Source organism: Clytia hemisphaerica, unplaced genomic scaffold, assembly GCF_902728285.1.
Source record: "Clytia hemisphaerica strain Z4C2 unplaced genomic scaffold, Clytia hemisphaerica genome assembly, whole genome shotgun sequence".
Lineage (NCBI taxonomy): Eukaryota > Metazoa > Cnidaria > Hydrozoa > Leptothecata > Clytiidae > Clytia > Clytia hemisphaerica.
Window position 1 is genome coordinate 792,361 of NW_027104114.1, and position 14,817 is coordinate 807,177.

Consider the following 14,817-nt stretch of genomic DNA (forward strand, 5'->3'; position numbering starts at 1 on the left):
ATCACTAATAATTCCATTAATAAATCTGACAAATATTTAAAAGTGATAGTTGTACATTTTTATGCAAAAACAATATCGAAACCATCTGGCAACTTGTGACATTATAGCATCAAGAAATTCGAAACCTCGCGACTTATATAAAATCATGTTTTGAACAGTATACTTAAGATCCTTTGATCTGATTGGCTAATAATTATATCCTTTGATCTGATTGGCTAATAATTATGTATTGTCTCTTTAAACCGGATGGTTCAAGTAATACGATACGTTTTTTTGCACTCGGGATAAAGGGGAAAAACCTGACGGAATTTATTACTATAAATAGTAACCTGATAACAGATTGTCATTATTTTCTTGAGCGCACGGTAAACCTCTGAAGGCGCTTGGAAATTAATCATCTGAGGTAAATAGTCCTCCTGCGGAAAATTCTACAACAAGAATCTTGTTGTGCGCTAGAAAGTCAAAAACTAAATTTTCCTGATACGGCGCTCTATTTTCAAATCACGTAACTTTGTTGTCATTCCCAGTCCTATTAAACGAGCGCAGTCCTCGCAAATTCGAGATAGCTTTTTCGTCATATTGTTGGCCCAGCGCTAGCGATAGGGCCTTTCATTTGCAACTCTGTCCGTCCTTCCGTCCTTCCTTCCGTGTGTCTGTCTGTCCTTTTTTAGAGAACCGGCGCTTAATACCAGTACCACACTTTTTGCCGTCTGGACAGGGAAAAGCTTGCTAAAGTCGGGTACTGGCTAAAAAAGATATATTTTCTGATTTCGCGCTCCTTAAACAACAAATGTTTTCAAACAAAACAAGATGGCGGTCGAAGCGAGGAAATAGATTCGTGTTGATTCATACTTTCTTGAACATTTTCTTTGCTTTAGAGACTTTCAAACCAAAGAAACCTTCTAGTGATTTTTCTTTGTAAACCTTTTTCAACATTCTGTCATATCTTATAGTTTTTGCTCAAGTTTTCATAAAGCTTTAGGGCTGAAAATTCTACCTTAAATCACTGTCATTTTAAGTTTCTTGTTTTCAAAAAGACTTTATTTTTAGTAAATAATGGCTTCTAATATAGAAATAAATAAACTGAAATGTGTAAATTTAAATAAGACACAATGTTGCTTCTGGATCTGTCGCTGTTAAACAACGGTCAGTACAGTGACAGTGGGACGTGGCATGATTTTCAAACTCGACAACGTACTCGACACAGAATTATTTCAAGTAAACTGATTCTGGAATTAATGGAGTTAATGTGTAAATTGGAACAAGATTGGAACTTTTTCCATGATGCTACGTGTGAAAATGGTTATTTCTGGATCTGTCTCGTTTAACGATTGGTGGCTTGATTTTTCAAACACGACACAGAATTATTTCAAATATATACCGATTTAAAATGGAATATGGCAATGGAGACTAAAATGCAGCTCATGTGTAAATTTGAACAAGATTGGAACTTTTTCCATGATGCTACGTTTCCCTGTTCTAAGAAATGAAGAAAGGGAGAATTATCCTTGTTGACTTATTTTTCATTGTGTTTTGTTCGACGCAGTAAAATTTTAAATCTTTTAGCCATCCCTTTCCTGGGGGAAATTTGAAATCTTGTTAAACATTTTTTGGAATTTTTAGAAATTCCGAAATTCGCGAAAATCGCGCGCAAAAATTTCACTTTTGCTGGGCCTTCACGCCCAACGGGCTTCTTGTTTTGTTTTCACCCATCCCTTTAGAGCTTCAGCGTGCTGGGCAAAAAACAATAACAATCTGATTTCATGTTATATAAAGACGATAAATAGGTCTTTCGTTCGTAGTGCCAAGTACAATAACCGGCCATAATATTTGAGAAAAAAGGGAAATTCCCACGAAATTTTATAGCCACAAACGATTTGGAAGCGCTCTAACTTAGGTTAGAAAGGTAGAGTTTTAACTCTGAGTTTTAACCTGAGACTTAAGACCTTAGGATCTGAGGATCCAAAAGTTCAATAACGGCCCAATAGGGCCCAGAGTATGGCTTTGGGAATCTATAAACTCCATCCAAATTGAAATATTTGATTAAACAAATAGCCCAAAAGCCACTTTCTCGCCCAAACTTAAAAATGCTAAAAACGAGGAATTAACCAAATATTGTAGCTCTGGTCATGAGATTGTGTATAGTGATAGAGCTGAACAATTTATTTTACTGGCGTGGCAGGTATACATATAAAAATATCTTCATTCATTATTATTCCAAATCCTGGCACATATTGTCAAAACTATACATTAATCTAACGTGTCATTTCGTTCGTTCGTCCGTCTGTTGCCAGCTTTTTCGGGAAGTGGATCATTAGTATTTTTTGATTTATTGTACAATGATATTTCGTGATACCCAAAGAGTGACGGGGCCAGATATTCGAAAAAAGATTTTGGTCAAAAACTGCCTAAAAATAGGGTCCTTAGGACTTGAAACGTTTTGGTTAAATAATAAGTAATTACTGAGGAATAAAATCTCTGCAAATAAATACCTTATCGGCCAAAACTTAGTCGGCCCTAAGTGACTAAATTTTGGATTGGTGACTAAAATTAGGGCCGACTAAAAATTTAAAAATGGCCAAAACTTAAATATTAGTCGGCCCTTAGTGACTAAATTTTGACGGGGTGACTAAAATTAGGGCCGACTAATAATTAAGGCCGACTAAAATTAAGGCCGGCTAAGTTTTGGCCGACGATAATGTACACTGCTTTTAGCCACGGCAAAACTTTGTTGCTGAGAATCCCCAAGAAAGAGAGAGAGAGAGAGAGAGAGAGAGAGAGTATTCATGTCTGTAATTGTTTCATTTGTTATTCTATTCAAAAATTTTAAAAAATTATAAATACTACCTATGTGATAAAATGAAATTATAAAATTCACCATTTTGATTTTCTTTAAAAATTGTTCTATAAAATAATGGGTTAAATTAAAATTGAACGGCGCAACCTTTAAACTTTTTAATAGAGTAATTCAAAATCACCCGACCTAATTCGTGTATGCTTTTTCATTTCAACCCATCTACTGAAAATTTTCGAATTCTTCCTCTTTCAAACAAACTTGATGTAAAGGTGTCTAGAGCCTCGATTGATTGGAATGACATTTTGCGCACAGTTAAGTCTCCAATCTCAAACACTAAGGGGCGGGACGAGGGGCGGGATGTTTTAGGCTTCTGCTCACCCTTCAGCAAAAAATAATTTCTTATAGATATATGGTGTATATCTATATAGAAGTCTATGATTGAGACTAGCGATGTTCAAGTTATGGAGAGTTTGCTCGAATTTTGTTAAAGGTTACCTTATACATTTTTGCTTAAATATTCTCTCCTGTTGGCTATCCAATAGAATTAGTTAGAATAGGCTTCAAATATAAAATAAATTCTATTCTATTTTCTCCTTTTTCATAGGGTCCACCAATATTTCACTGATATTTTCATTTAGATAATTCTTACTGGCCAACAATTTCCAGCTCTGCACTCTTTCAAGAACACTGGTAAATTTTGATTAGGGTATTCGATTTTCTTATGATTTTTTTTCTTCAAATTTTTTATTTAATTAGATATAGTGAATAATGAGGTAACTTTGACGCTTGCATGTACCTCATACCCAGTTCCTAAATGCAGAATCATCCGGGGTTTCCCTTAAAAGTAAACAGGGCTGTTTGATAAAAAAAAAAATTAAAAATCCTATTCTGTTTTCTTCTTTTCGCTTTCGGGATCTTCTTCTAGATCTAAATCATTGTTATTCTCACTTTCCAGGTGCTCGACAACCAACTCCTTCTTAACATCCATCGTAGTCCAGTTCTGAACTCTTTCCAAAACAGCTGGCAAATTTGGACGGTTCTTAATATAAGATAAAATATTCAACCAAACAAAATTCGCACTGGACACAAACAAAATACGATGCGTAGGTGGCACTAATGAAAAATTCACAAGCTGTGCAGCAGGCCAGAATATAGTAGAAGTCACATAGGTTGGTATATACTTCAGTTTAATTTCCTCGATTATCTCAGAGTTGTTCTTCCTCTCGAGTTTACCAGCTATACAATAAAAGAAAAACTGTGACGGTACAGCAAAAATAAACTGATCGAACAAAATTTTGACAAGGACAGTTCTAGGATTTTTACCAGGGAATTTACGATCCAAAAATCCGTAATAGTAATAATACATTGGTCCGTAATATATCAATCCAATGGTCGCCATTTTGCGTAATCTTTCCCAGTCAAATTTGTATTTGATGTTACCATGGTTTTCAAAAAGTTGACAACAAAGATCTGAAGCCGCGAATAAGCTAGTTACAGTCACGATGCTTCTCAGTAAAGGACGTTTGGTAAGAACACCGCGTAATGTGGACAATACCATATTATATCTAAAGAAAGTCGTAGAAAAAATCGCATTTGCATCAAAAGACAAGACATCCCCTTCTCACAGACTCACTAGAACCCCTTCCTACTGAAAAAATTGGCAAAAATATCGTCCCCAGTGGAAAAATATATTCAAATTTTTATCCCCCACTGAAAACAATTTGATAAGCAAATTCTCACTGAAATATATTGTGCTATTTTTTCATTTTTTCCATCCCCACTGAACTTTTTGGATTCGAAAACAATGGAGCTCAAATCCCCAGTCATAAAGATTATGGAAATATCAATCTCCATCAAGTTTTGGTTCGTTATTTTTACTCCCCACTGGCTGAAAAAATCCTACCGGGTCTGTGAGAAAGGGGTGTCACAAGTAATTCCTTTCTTCAAAAACATAAAATCATCAATTCACTCATCTCGCTTGACCATATACACTTCAGACACGAATAAAAGAAACACTTGAACAGAGGCACGGAGGCACAAAAACAAATGAATAAGGCACACATAAAAATGCAACATTCAACAAAGGCACAAATATATAAATAAAAAGACGCAATAAGATGAAGACGGAGTCAGGTGCAGCCTCGAGTAAGCACTCTAATAAACTGCTCTTTATCTCGTCTCGTCAAGTTATCCCTTAACTTTCGAAGTGTTTTCTTATAATGTGTCACTGTCAAAGATGATAAGATATGTGTAACATCAGGTATCTGCTTTCCCAATCAAAACAACAGACCACAGCTAGATTTTTTGACATTTTCATATTTCATATTGTATTGTTTATAAGTTTTGTTATACGAAACCCTGTAAAAATTTGATACTGAACAAACACTTTTTAGATATAGAAGAAAGCCATTGTCCTTAGTGGCGCATTGCCTAAGATGTGGAAGTTATAAGATGGGAATCAGATTCTATATTATGAAAAAGATTGCTAAACGTTAAAAGGTAAAGTTGAAGATCCGGGGGTATTAGGGTTGAGGGATGCTGGGTGTTTTCGTGCCGGACCTCCAAACCCTGACCCTGAGAGAGACTGATTTTTGCGGAAAAGGTGACCCTTAGAAAGACATTTCCACAAAAAATTTTCAAAAAAATAATCTCCAAAACTTTCGAAAAATTTTCTTGACTTTTCTCTCTTCTTTGACTTGAGTTTGTGAAAAACCAACCCTTAGAGAGGCATCCCCACGGACCTTCAATCCACGCAATCACGCAATTTTTCCTTCCAAATTCACACATTCGCGCATTTTTTTTCGAAATTCACGCAGTTTCTGTTTACGCAAAGTTTTCCAATTCACACATTTACAAAAGCCGCTGGGAGCCTTAGAGAGACTGAATTGCCCTAAAATTGAAATCCCCAACACCCCCATAAAATTAGTTTCTGGGAGTCCTTTAGCCAATATCTACACAATTTTCTTACACACTCACTTAAATCTTTGTACGAATTTCGAATTTCCTTACATAAGAATAAACTACCAAATTTCCTATGGTCCATCAGAAAATAGAAGCTATGAAATAAATGTGTGCCCAGTTCTTGTGTGGTTTTTGTTTTGATTTCTTAAAAAGAAATGCATTCGTAAAAATAATCCAATATATGCTCTTGTCACCATAGAAATACACGTCTTTTTATAAGATTAGTGAATCTTGTATCTCGCATTATTCTTATATTTCTTATGTTCTAACTCCGATTCCTCACCCTGATGTTCTTATAGAAGTTATCCTTATAAAATAAAAAGCGTATATGTGAAAATGAATCGCCATTCGCATAAGCGCGTTTTAGAACATTACGTCATGGTTACGACGATTATTGTTCAAGATCTTTTGATGAAATTTTTCAACCAATGTCGGTAATAACAACTTAAAAAATATGTAAAGTAAGATTCAAGCGACAGTGACCTGAAATAACCGGAATATGGTGAAAGATTTTACATTGGACTGGCAGAATCCAAATTTAAGAAACGCTCGCACTTCGCAAATGAGAATTACGAAAAGGAGACTTTCTAAGAAATAATTTGGAGGTTGAAACGCAAAAACCGACACCCAAAGATTACTTGGAAAACAATCCATCGCTATCCACCCTTCAACTGTGCCTTGGTAAAATGATCACTTTGTCTCAGTGAAAAGTTTGAAATTGCAACATTCACCCAGCCCGACAAGCTGTTGAACTCCAGAAACGAACTGATTTCGAAAATGCCGCCACGTGAACAAGTTCACGCTAAAACAACAAGAATTCAATATACACAGTTGACGCTCTCTAGTTCAACGTTCTTCTCTTTGATACACTTCATTATGCACTAACATTGAAAGTCACCGTCAACAAGAAACGATGCTCTACTGTTCGATACGCTCCCTCAATTGATAATATTGAAAACTCTCATATGCGTCACGCCCTACAATTCGCTAAACTCCCTTATTCGATGAAAATCAAATTCCTCTCGAAAATCGAATCATAGAGTGTCAACCTGCATTATAATGCCATTCTAAAATATCATAAAAGATTTTTCGCACACTTGTGTGTGCTTGTGTTTAATTACGAAATCTTAAATGACCGTTTGTGTGTTACGTTTTTTATAAGAAAAAACTATAAAAGAAAATAAGGACTCGATGGAATATTAGGAACAAGTTAAGAACATTTTAAGGCCTTGCTGATCCTAAAACACCTATTTTCTTAGGGAAATGTATACAAAAACGCTCACAAAATGGCGAAATTAGGAACATGTTGAGAGCATTTTAAGGGTTAAAACTCAGAAAGTTAAGAACGTCCGAAGGCTTCAAAAGATTTCGGTGTTCTCATAAAAAAAACTTGCAGAAAACACAATTAGTACAAAACCACAATAATTAAAAAGCAATCTAGCCATAATTGTCATATAATTACAATCAAACGCACTTCTTTGTAAATTGACAAAATGAAAACGTATCTGACCTGAGGCCAACTCAACTGATCAGAGGCCATGATGAAGTATTATAAGGATTCCACCAAGGGGTAAATAACTTGAAAAAAGGTGTACATTTTGACTTTTTGAATTTTCATTTGACTTTTTGAATTTCTTTTTACTTTTATTTGACTTTTTGACTTTCTTTTGACTTTTTTCAAACTTTCATTTTGACTTTTTCCGACAAAAACGCCCACCGCCTTCGGGCGTCCAACATTTTCCGCCAAAATCTGTCCAAAAACGCCAAACGCCCATAAATTTTGCTCCACCCATCCGCCCATTCAAAAAACTTTTTGACTTTTTCAAGACATTTTTTTGACTTTTTGACTTTTTCTTTGACTTTTTGACTTTTTCTTTGACTTTTTGGAGAGGTGTACGATAATTTTTCGAGTGATTTACCCCTCGGATTCCACTTCCTGCACTAAGATTCCACTGCCACTTTTCTGTCAGAAAAAGACCAGGACCCACCAGGACTCTGAGTAGTTTTCGGAAAGTTGAGCATTCAAGAGAATCTAAGTGAGGAAGCGAATTTTAAATACTTAGACAAAGTGGGTACTGGGTATGTGCGAGCCATAGGGTCTCTTTTTCACACCCTCGAAAGTCTCTTAATTAAAGGGGTACAAAAACCATTAAAAATCAAATATAGTAAGGATCCAAAATTCATGAAATCGAAATTTTCTCTCTAACAGGGTTGTGATTTTCCAAAATTTGGACAACAATTGATCGATCGATTGAAAATCGACAACAATTATGAGAAACGTCTTTCTAAGGTTTCCAAAATGCCGATTTTTCATCTCTCTAAAAGTCTAGAGGGTCGATTTTCGATTTTTTGCACGGACATACCCGTCACCTACAAACCTTGTATCCCCCGGGTTTCAAATACTTATGCAAACGACAGTAATCTGCTTAAGCTTAAGATAAAGATTTGTGCTCTCCATTATCGATTCTTTGAATTGTAATATGGTTGAGACATGGTGCAATAAGTGGGGCGTACGGGGTTTGTGATTTCCGAAATACCGAATAATTTTGCTAAAATTTCCGAGATTCCGTAAAAAACTACCGCAATTCCGAAACCGATTTTTTGAATATTTTTCCTCGTTTTGACTAATTTTTCATCAAATTTGATTTTTCATGTATGAATTCCGAAAAATGGGGATAAAAACCTTATCTTACCGAAATTCCAGAGCAAAAATTCATGGATTTGCGATACCGAAACAATTTCAGCATTTCGAAATACCGACCAAAGGAATTTTGCCCGATTTCCGAAATACCGAAGAAAAAGGGTCAATTTCCCCAATTCTGAAATACCGTACGCCCCGCACCAATATATGATCGAAAGCTAAATCAAATTCGGGAGAAAATTGCACTCCGAAAGATTTTGCCATTCGCGATCGATTCTACCCTGGCTGGATACCAGAGATCAAGTTTTCATCAGAGAAATTCTACCATGAATCATCACCAGTAGCGGGCTGGCTTAATTTTCTTGGTGGTGCAAACTATGAAATTGGCGCCCCTAGTATTTTTGTCCTTATTTGCGCCCTATACCAGTAAGTGAAAGTATTAAACTGGTAAGAGCAGTGACTGGTTGAAAGTAACGCCCGGAATCTCTGAGTTAACAAAGTTTTATTTATACGAAGCCGGTGGTAATGATAATTTGGAAAGTTGGCAAGAATAAGGGTTCTTTGTAATTTTAGCGCCACAGGCAAAAAAATTTGGTGCAAGAAAGGTCAAACAGCTTATAAGATATTCTAAAAAGGAGAAAGTTATAACCCGCATAAGACCACAAAAACCACAGCGAGCAGTTTCGATCAATCTCTCATTTTGGGGGTGAGCATCCTCTTTAACCCCTGGTGGATACACAACACTTCTCTTGCTTTGACTTTTCGCGATTCAATGTTGATAGTAGTTTTGAAAAAATTCGTAAAATAAAACGAAGCGCCGCAAGCGAAAAAAAATTTACATTGCACTTATAGAAGGCGCTAAAAACGTGTCAAAGGGCGCAAAATCGCCCAACCAAACATCAAAAAAAATTTTGGCGCCCCCTTGAAAAGCTTTTTTGGCGCCCCTCTCAGGTCTTTCTGGGTGGTGCACTGCACACCCTGCACCCCCTGCCAGGCCGCCACAGCTCGAATAAATATTTTGAAAATATTTATTCGAGCTGTGATGATTCATGGTAGGTCGACTCACGGTTCCTAAAAAATGGCGCCCTCTACCAGAGGCCAAGTTGTAATAGAGAAAACCCTAAAGGACGGTATTTTTCGCGAAAATTCATATTCTCTCTAGTAAAGGGTCGCTTTTCGGAGATCCACCGGTGGTCGTTATCAATATCACATACCTGACATATTTTCCAACCCTAGTTTCAAACTATCCTTGAAAATTTTAAAATCTCACCAGGATCTCACTTGTAAACCACCGACTGTTGTGTACAAGCTGGACATTTTTGGAATGGATCCGATCCATACTACAGAGGCGTAGAGGCCTCAGAAAAAGAGAGAAGGGGTTTTATTCGCAAACCTTGATCTTTTGAATGTAGATAGGGACCAACTAAAGGTCGGTTTACATTATCATTATCAGAATCGGCAGTCCAATCATCAAACAGCGAGTCGACTGACTCAGTAGGGTTCAGCCGGAAAACACTTCGATATTCAAAATTATGTTCAGTTGCATCCAAATTTTGTTAGTTATGATACCGGTATGTTTCTTTGCTTAAATCGTAGTATCCTAATATCGGGGTATCGTGTTTATTAAACGGTTGAGTCCGACTAGACTTTAGGAAAACGTCCAGTTTTGAGTTCTGACAGAGTCTGTCTAGCTGTCTAGTTCGTTCATTTCAACCATCGTATCCACTGATATAATGTCTGTACTGATTGGTTTGTGTTTTATTGTTTCATTTGATGGCTCTGCAAAGCAAGCTTCCCTCCACTGATGCAAGTTACACCCAACTTCCAGTTTGCAGAGTATGGCAGAAATCATTGGAATCCTTTTTTGTTTTTTTATTAGCTTTTCTGGGTGGGTACACATATAGTTTAAGGGCAGGATTTCAATGGTATAATTTTTCCTTGGGGGCAACCATGACATGCTCTGAAAACTGGCATCTCCACAGCTTTTAAATCGAAAGTCAATAAGTGTTTCATAAAAAAACATGTAAGAAGTTTGGGTTGAGAGTATTTTTCTGCCAGATGTAGGCCGCACTGGCAGTCTAAACTTAAACTCCTATATCAGGATTAGAAACTAAAGTCTATTCACGATAAGTGTGCACTCTTTTTTCTTTTACCTATAACTTTTGAAGGAATTCTTCAATCTTTATAAATTTGGTATCATTTGAAAGATATTAGTGAGTGGAACAATTTGAACTAAAAAAATCTTTAAAAAAACTTTAAAAATGAAGATGAAAATGAAGAAGAAAAAAATGAAGATCTTGTAGAAAAGTGCTATAACTATCATTTTCACTGAGGTGAATCCTTGAGCATCGAACGTCATCACTGTGAAAAAAATTCTCAAAAATAATCATTCAGTCAAAAGATATTAAACAAAGTTATAAGCTGATTGACGTCTAAAAACGCTGTTTTCTGCAGTTTTTTGCTGTTTTTTGGGGTCAATCACTTAATAACTTTGTATCATAACTTTATACTTAATAAATATTTTAATGAAATTTCTTCACAGTGATGATCTCCTAAGATCAAAGAATCTCTCCAGTGAAAATGAAAGTTATAGCACTTTTCTACAAGATCTTCCTTTTCTTCTTCTTCATTTTCATCTTCACTTTTAGAATTTTTTAAATATTTTTTTATTTCAAATTGTTCCACTCGCTACCGTAAGTTGGTCTAATGTCGACATCCGTCTTTTAATTTCGACACCCTTCTTTAGAGATAGGAACAATGGAAACTGAGGAAGGTCGGAATCGCTGATTGACTTTGATAGCACAATAAGAGGAAAACTCTTTAGTCTATCAGTGATTTCGACCTTCTTATTATTCCTATCTATAAAGAAGGATGTCGAAATTAGAAGACGGATGTCGACATTAGACCAACTTACGGTAATATCTTTCCAATGATACCAAATTTATAAAGATTGAAGAATTCCTTCAAAAGTTATAGGTAAATGAAAAAAGAGTGCACACTTATCGTGAATAGACTTTAGGCTAGTCTTACCTCTTTTATCTTTTCCTTTACAACAATACAATGCTGACAAGTTGACACATGTGTACATATGTATGTACATTGACAAGTAATCCCTGAGAGAAGTTTTTATAGAAATCTGAAACAAAAACGAAAGTGGTCTCTTCTACTGATTGCTTCCCAGCGCTCCTTCGCAGCTGTTTATCAAATTTCCACCAATGAGGTTGCTGCATTTCAAATGGCCCTTCTTTTTGGCACCCGTGGCCTTTCAGTGCCTTGTACGACGGGCGGCCACCCTTCATATATTTGTTTCAATCCATGATCCGTGGCTTAGGTTTTTTCTTATCTTCAATTTACTGAAGAAAGCGGTAGTTTGATGCGACAGTTAGATTGTCAACAAAGTGCGGTAAAAAATCATTGAATAAAAGAAGAACTTAAAATATTAAATATTTTCATTTTGAAGAATAGGTGCAAAAAAGTGAAACATAGAAAAGTTTTATTTTTCATTGCATTAATCGAAATGGGGGACTTAAAAAATTTTCTATGTTTAGTTTTTTGCACAAACCCCTGTAACTATGGGCGAGCACCCTGTTGCTAAGATGTTGGCTTGAAATCGAAAATGAAACCACTCAAAACGAAAGTAAATTCGGCCCGTACTTGAAATCTCGTAATCTTGATATACGAGTTTAAGTCTATACTGACTGGGGCCGTTCGTGCACTGGTGACTTGACTCTAGCAGGGGTAGCTGGCAGTGTAGACCTAACTCTTCACACAAAAATTACGGGAAACGCATGTTTGGACTTTCTACCCTATGCTGCACTCAATCAAGCACTTAAGCCAAAGTCCTGCAAACTGGCAAAGGTGGGACGAAAATCAGTTTTTGGAAGTTTGCAAAATTGAAGATCTTTCAAATTCAGTATGTGAATAGAGCAGTAAAAAATATACCTTTTCTATTTTTCCTTTTAGGGGTCACTCACATATCAATTCTTCCCACAACTGACGTCAAATTGACGCTAATTTGAAAACCACCCACCCCCACCTCTTAACGTCAAAGTTCAAAAATTATCAAAAATCGATGGAAATTTTCTCCTTCACTTTCATCGTTGTTTCGTCAGCCATCTTTAATTTCCCTACAGCTTGCTCAGGCAGTTTACATTTAAAAAATAATGGAGATAATTCATCTCATAAAGAGGAACCAACAATCCTTTTTATTTTTATTTTTTGCAATATATTTCGATCATTTTTAAGATCATCATCAGGCTAAAAATTAGAATAAAAACAAGATTAAAATCTAGAGTAAAACATCATATACATCTCACACTACAACTACACATAACCTACTGCAAAGAGAAAAAAAAATTCGATTGAAAAAATTCGATTGAATGGAGATAATTTCGAAACTTTTTTCAGAAAGTTGCCGGAATTAATTATCTCCATAATCATAATCAACAGAAAAGCCGCATTTCACAAAAAAAAGACCGAGCGTCAGCGAAATTCAAGGGCCATGCGGACCGTCTGAACAAAAGGAACTCGACGTAAACATCGGGCCGTTTGTTTTGGTTAAAATTTCTGTAAAATAGCGAAGCGAACAAATATTTAGGTATGTAAAAGGAGGAAAAGAAATATGGAAAGTAACATTTGTCACGGAATAAACGTATTAAAAATTGATATTTCTGGTGAAATTTCTTAGCGTCAAAGGTTCTAACCCACCCACCCCTTCGCGTCAATTTGACGTTAGTCGTGGGAAGAATCGATATGTGAGTGACCCCTTATTTGCAAAAGTTCTAGGAATGAAAATAAAGGAATAATGTAATGATAATTGAATACTTTCCATTGATGACCCGCGGCACTATCGTAAAGCTAGAATCGCTTCGCGTACTCTTCGCTTGAGAAAATACATGGCTCGGCCCCCCCTCCCACTTGGGGGGGTGTAAATCTAAAGCCTAAAAGTGGGTGGGAGCTGTCTCATTTTTTAAACTCAGCCCCCTGGGGCCTAAAAAAGTGGGGGGACCTGAAGGGCTGCACTAAAGTTCTCGGGGCTAATTACAATAATTAAGAAATTGTAGAAAGATTTTTTTGTTTAGTTTTAATGTTCTGTTTTTAAATATTCTACCGTTTTATTTTTACCTGCGTGCGAGAGGGGGTGGTACACAGATTTCAACTGGGACCTGAAGCTTACTGAAAAGTGGGGGGACCTAAAACTTAGGGGGGACCTAAATTTGTTGGGGGAACCTAGAACCCCATAGACCTTTTTTCAAAGAGGACGTCCTGTTGAATAATTATGTAGTCCAGCCATAAAAACAATGATAAGAGCCATGCATAATTATTGTATCATGCATATTGTAATAATTATGCATGGTTTTATCATTTTCTCTCTCGGCCCAATCCTCGGACCGTGCTAAAAATGGTAGACTGAGCTGTGATAGATCATTTCGATGGAAGTTGTTGGAATGTTTACAAGGCTCTTGACAAAAAATCGTTTGTTTTATTGTCAATGATGACAGTGCGGTTATTAATTTTGTTAGATCTGACAAATTGATGTTTGTAAGTGCAGTTTATAGTTTTGATTCCCATTGAACTTGAAGAATCATATTCTGGTTTTCATGTTATTAGATGCTGTTTTAGAGCTTTAGGTCTACACTAGCTGGAAGACCCGTCTACTCTGTTCATGTGGTCTCGAAGTATAGCATTTAGTTAAAACAAATAATAATATAGAAAGAGTAGCCGGGTATTTTTTGTAGCTATGGGGCCATTCAAAAGTACGTTCGTCGCCGAGGGGGGGAGGGGGTCAGCAAAAAAGCGAACGAAAACGAACGGGGGGAGGGGGGTCAAGTCGATCTGTGTACGTTCGCTTTTGCGGGGGGTGCTTGTCACAAGCGTGACTTTTAACTTAGTCTATGAAAAATCTTTTTCTATCTATCTCCTAATTACATTTTTTCTTTGAATCGATAACGGAAGATAATTGTTAATCCCCTAAACAATTGTGTATGTTATAATTGTTTAGCAATTATCAGATAATTAGAGAGCAAAAACTTAAGGTGCGATAAGATTAAAGAACAACGCTAAATTCATACTCTTTGAACTTGTTTTGTCCATGGAGGTATAAAGAAAGACAGGAGAAGTATGCTATTGTAACCAAGCTCGCCCTACGATTAAAAAAGTTACGATGTATGCATGCTCATAATCTCATATATCGTGCATTTTTAATGAGCTCTTTTATCCATAGGTTAAATCTTATTGGCTCATTTAAGCTTTAGAAATTAGATGAGACGAGATTCATTGTTTCTGACATCAGTGTAAAAAAATATTTGGACTAAAAAAAGGCCTGTAAACTTGGCAATCCTTCATCAAATGATAAGATTTTTCGATCAATGTTTTCTTTCAGGTGAACTCTATTGCTTGATACTTCCTCCAAAATTCT

The 14,817-nt window shown here is 36.2% G+C and overlaps 1 long non-coding RNA gene across 1 annotated transcript in view; it reads left to right on the top strand.

Annotated features, from left to right (window-relative positions):
* The window catches only part of LOC136813403 (uncharacterized), a 96,156-nt gene that overhangs the window by 51,211 nt on the left and 30,128 nt on the right, over positions 1–14,817 (top strand). The window lies entirely within an intron of this gene.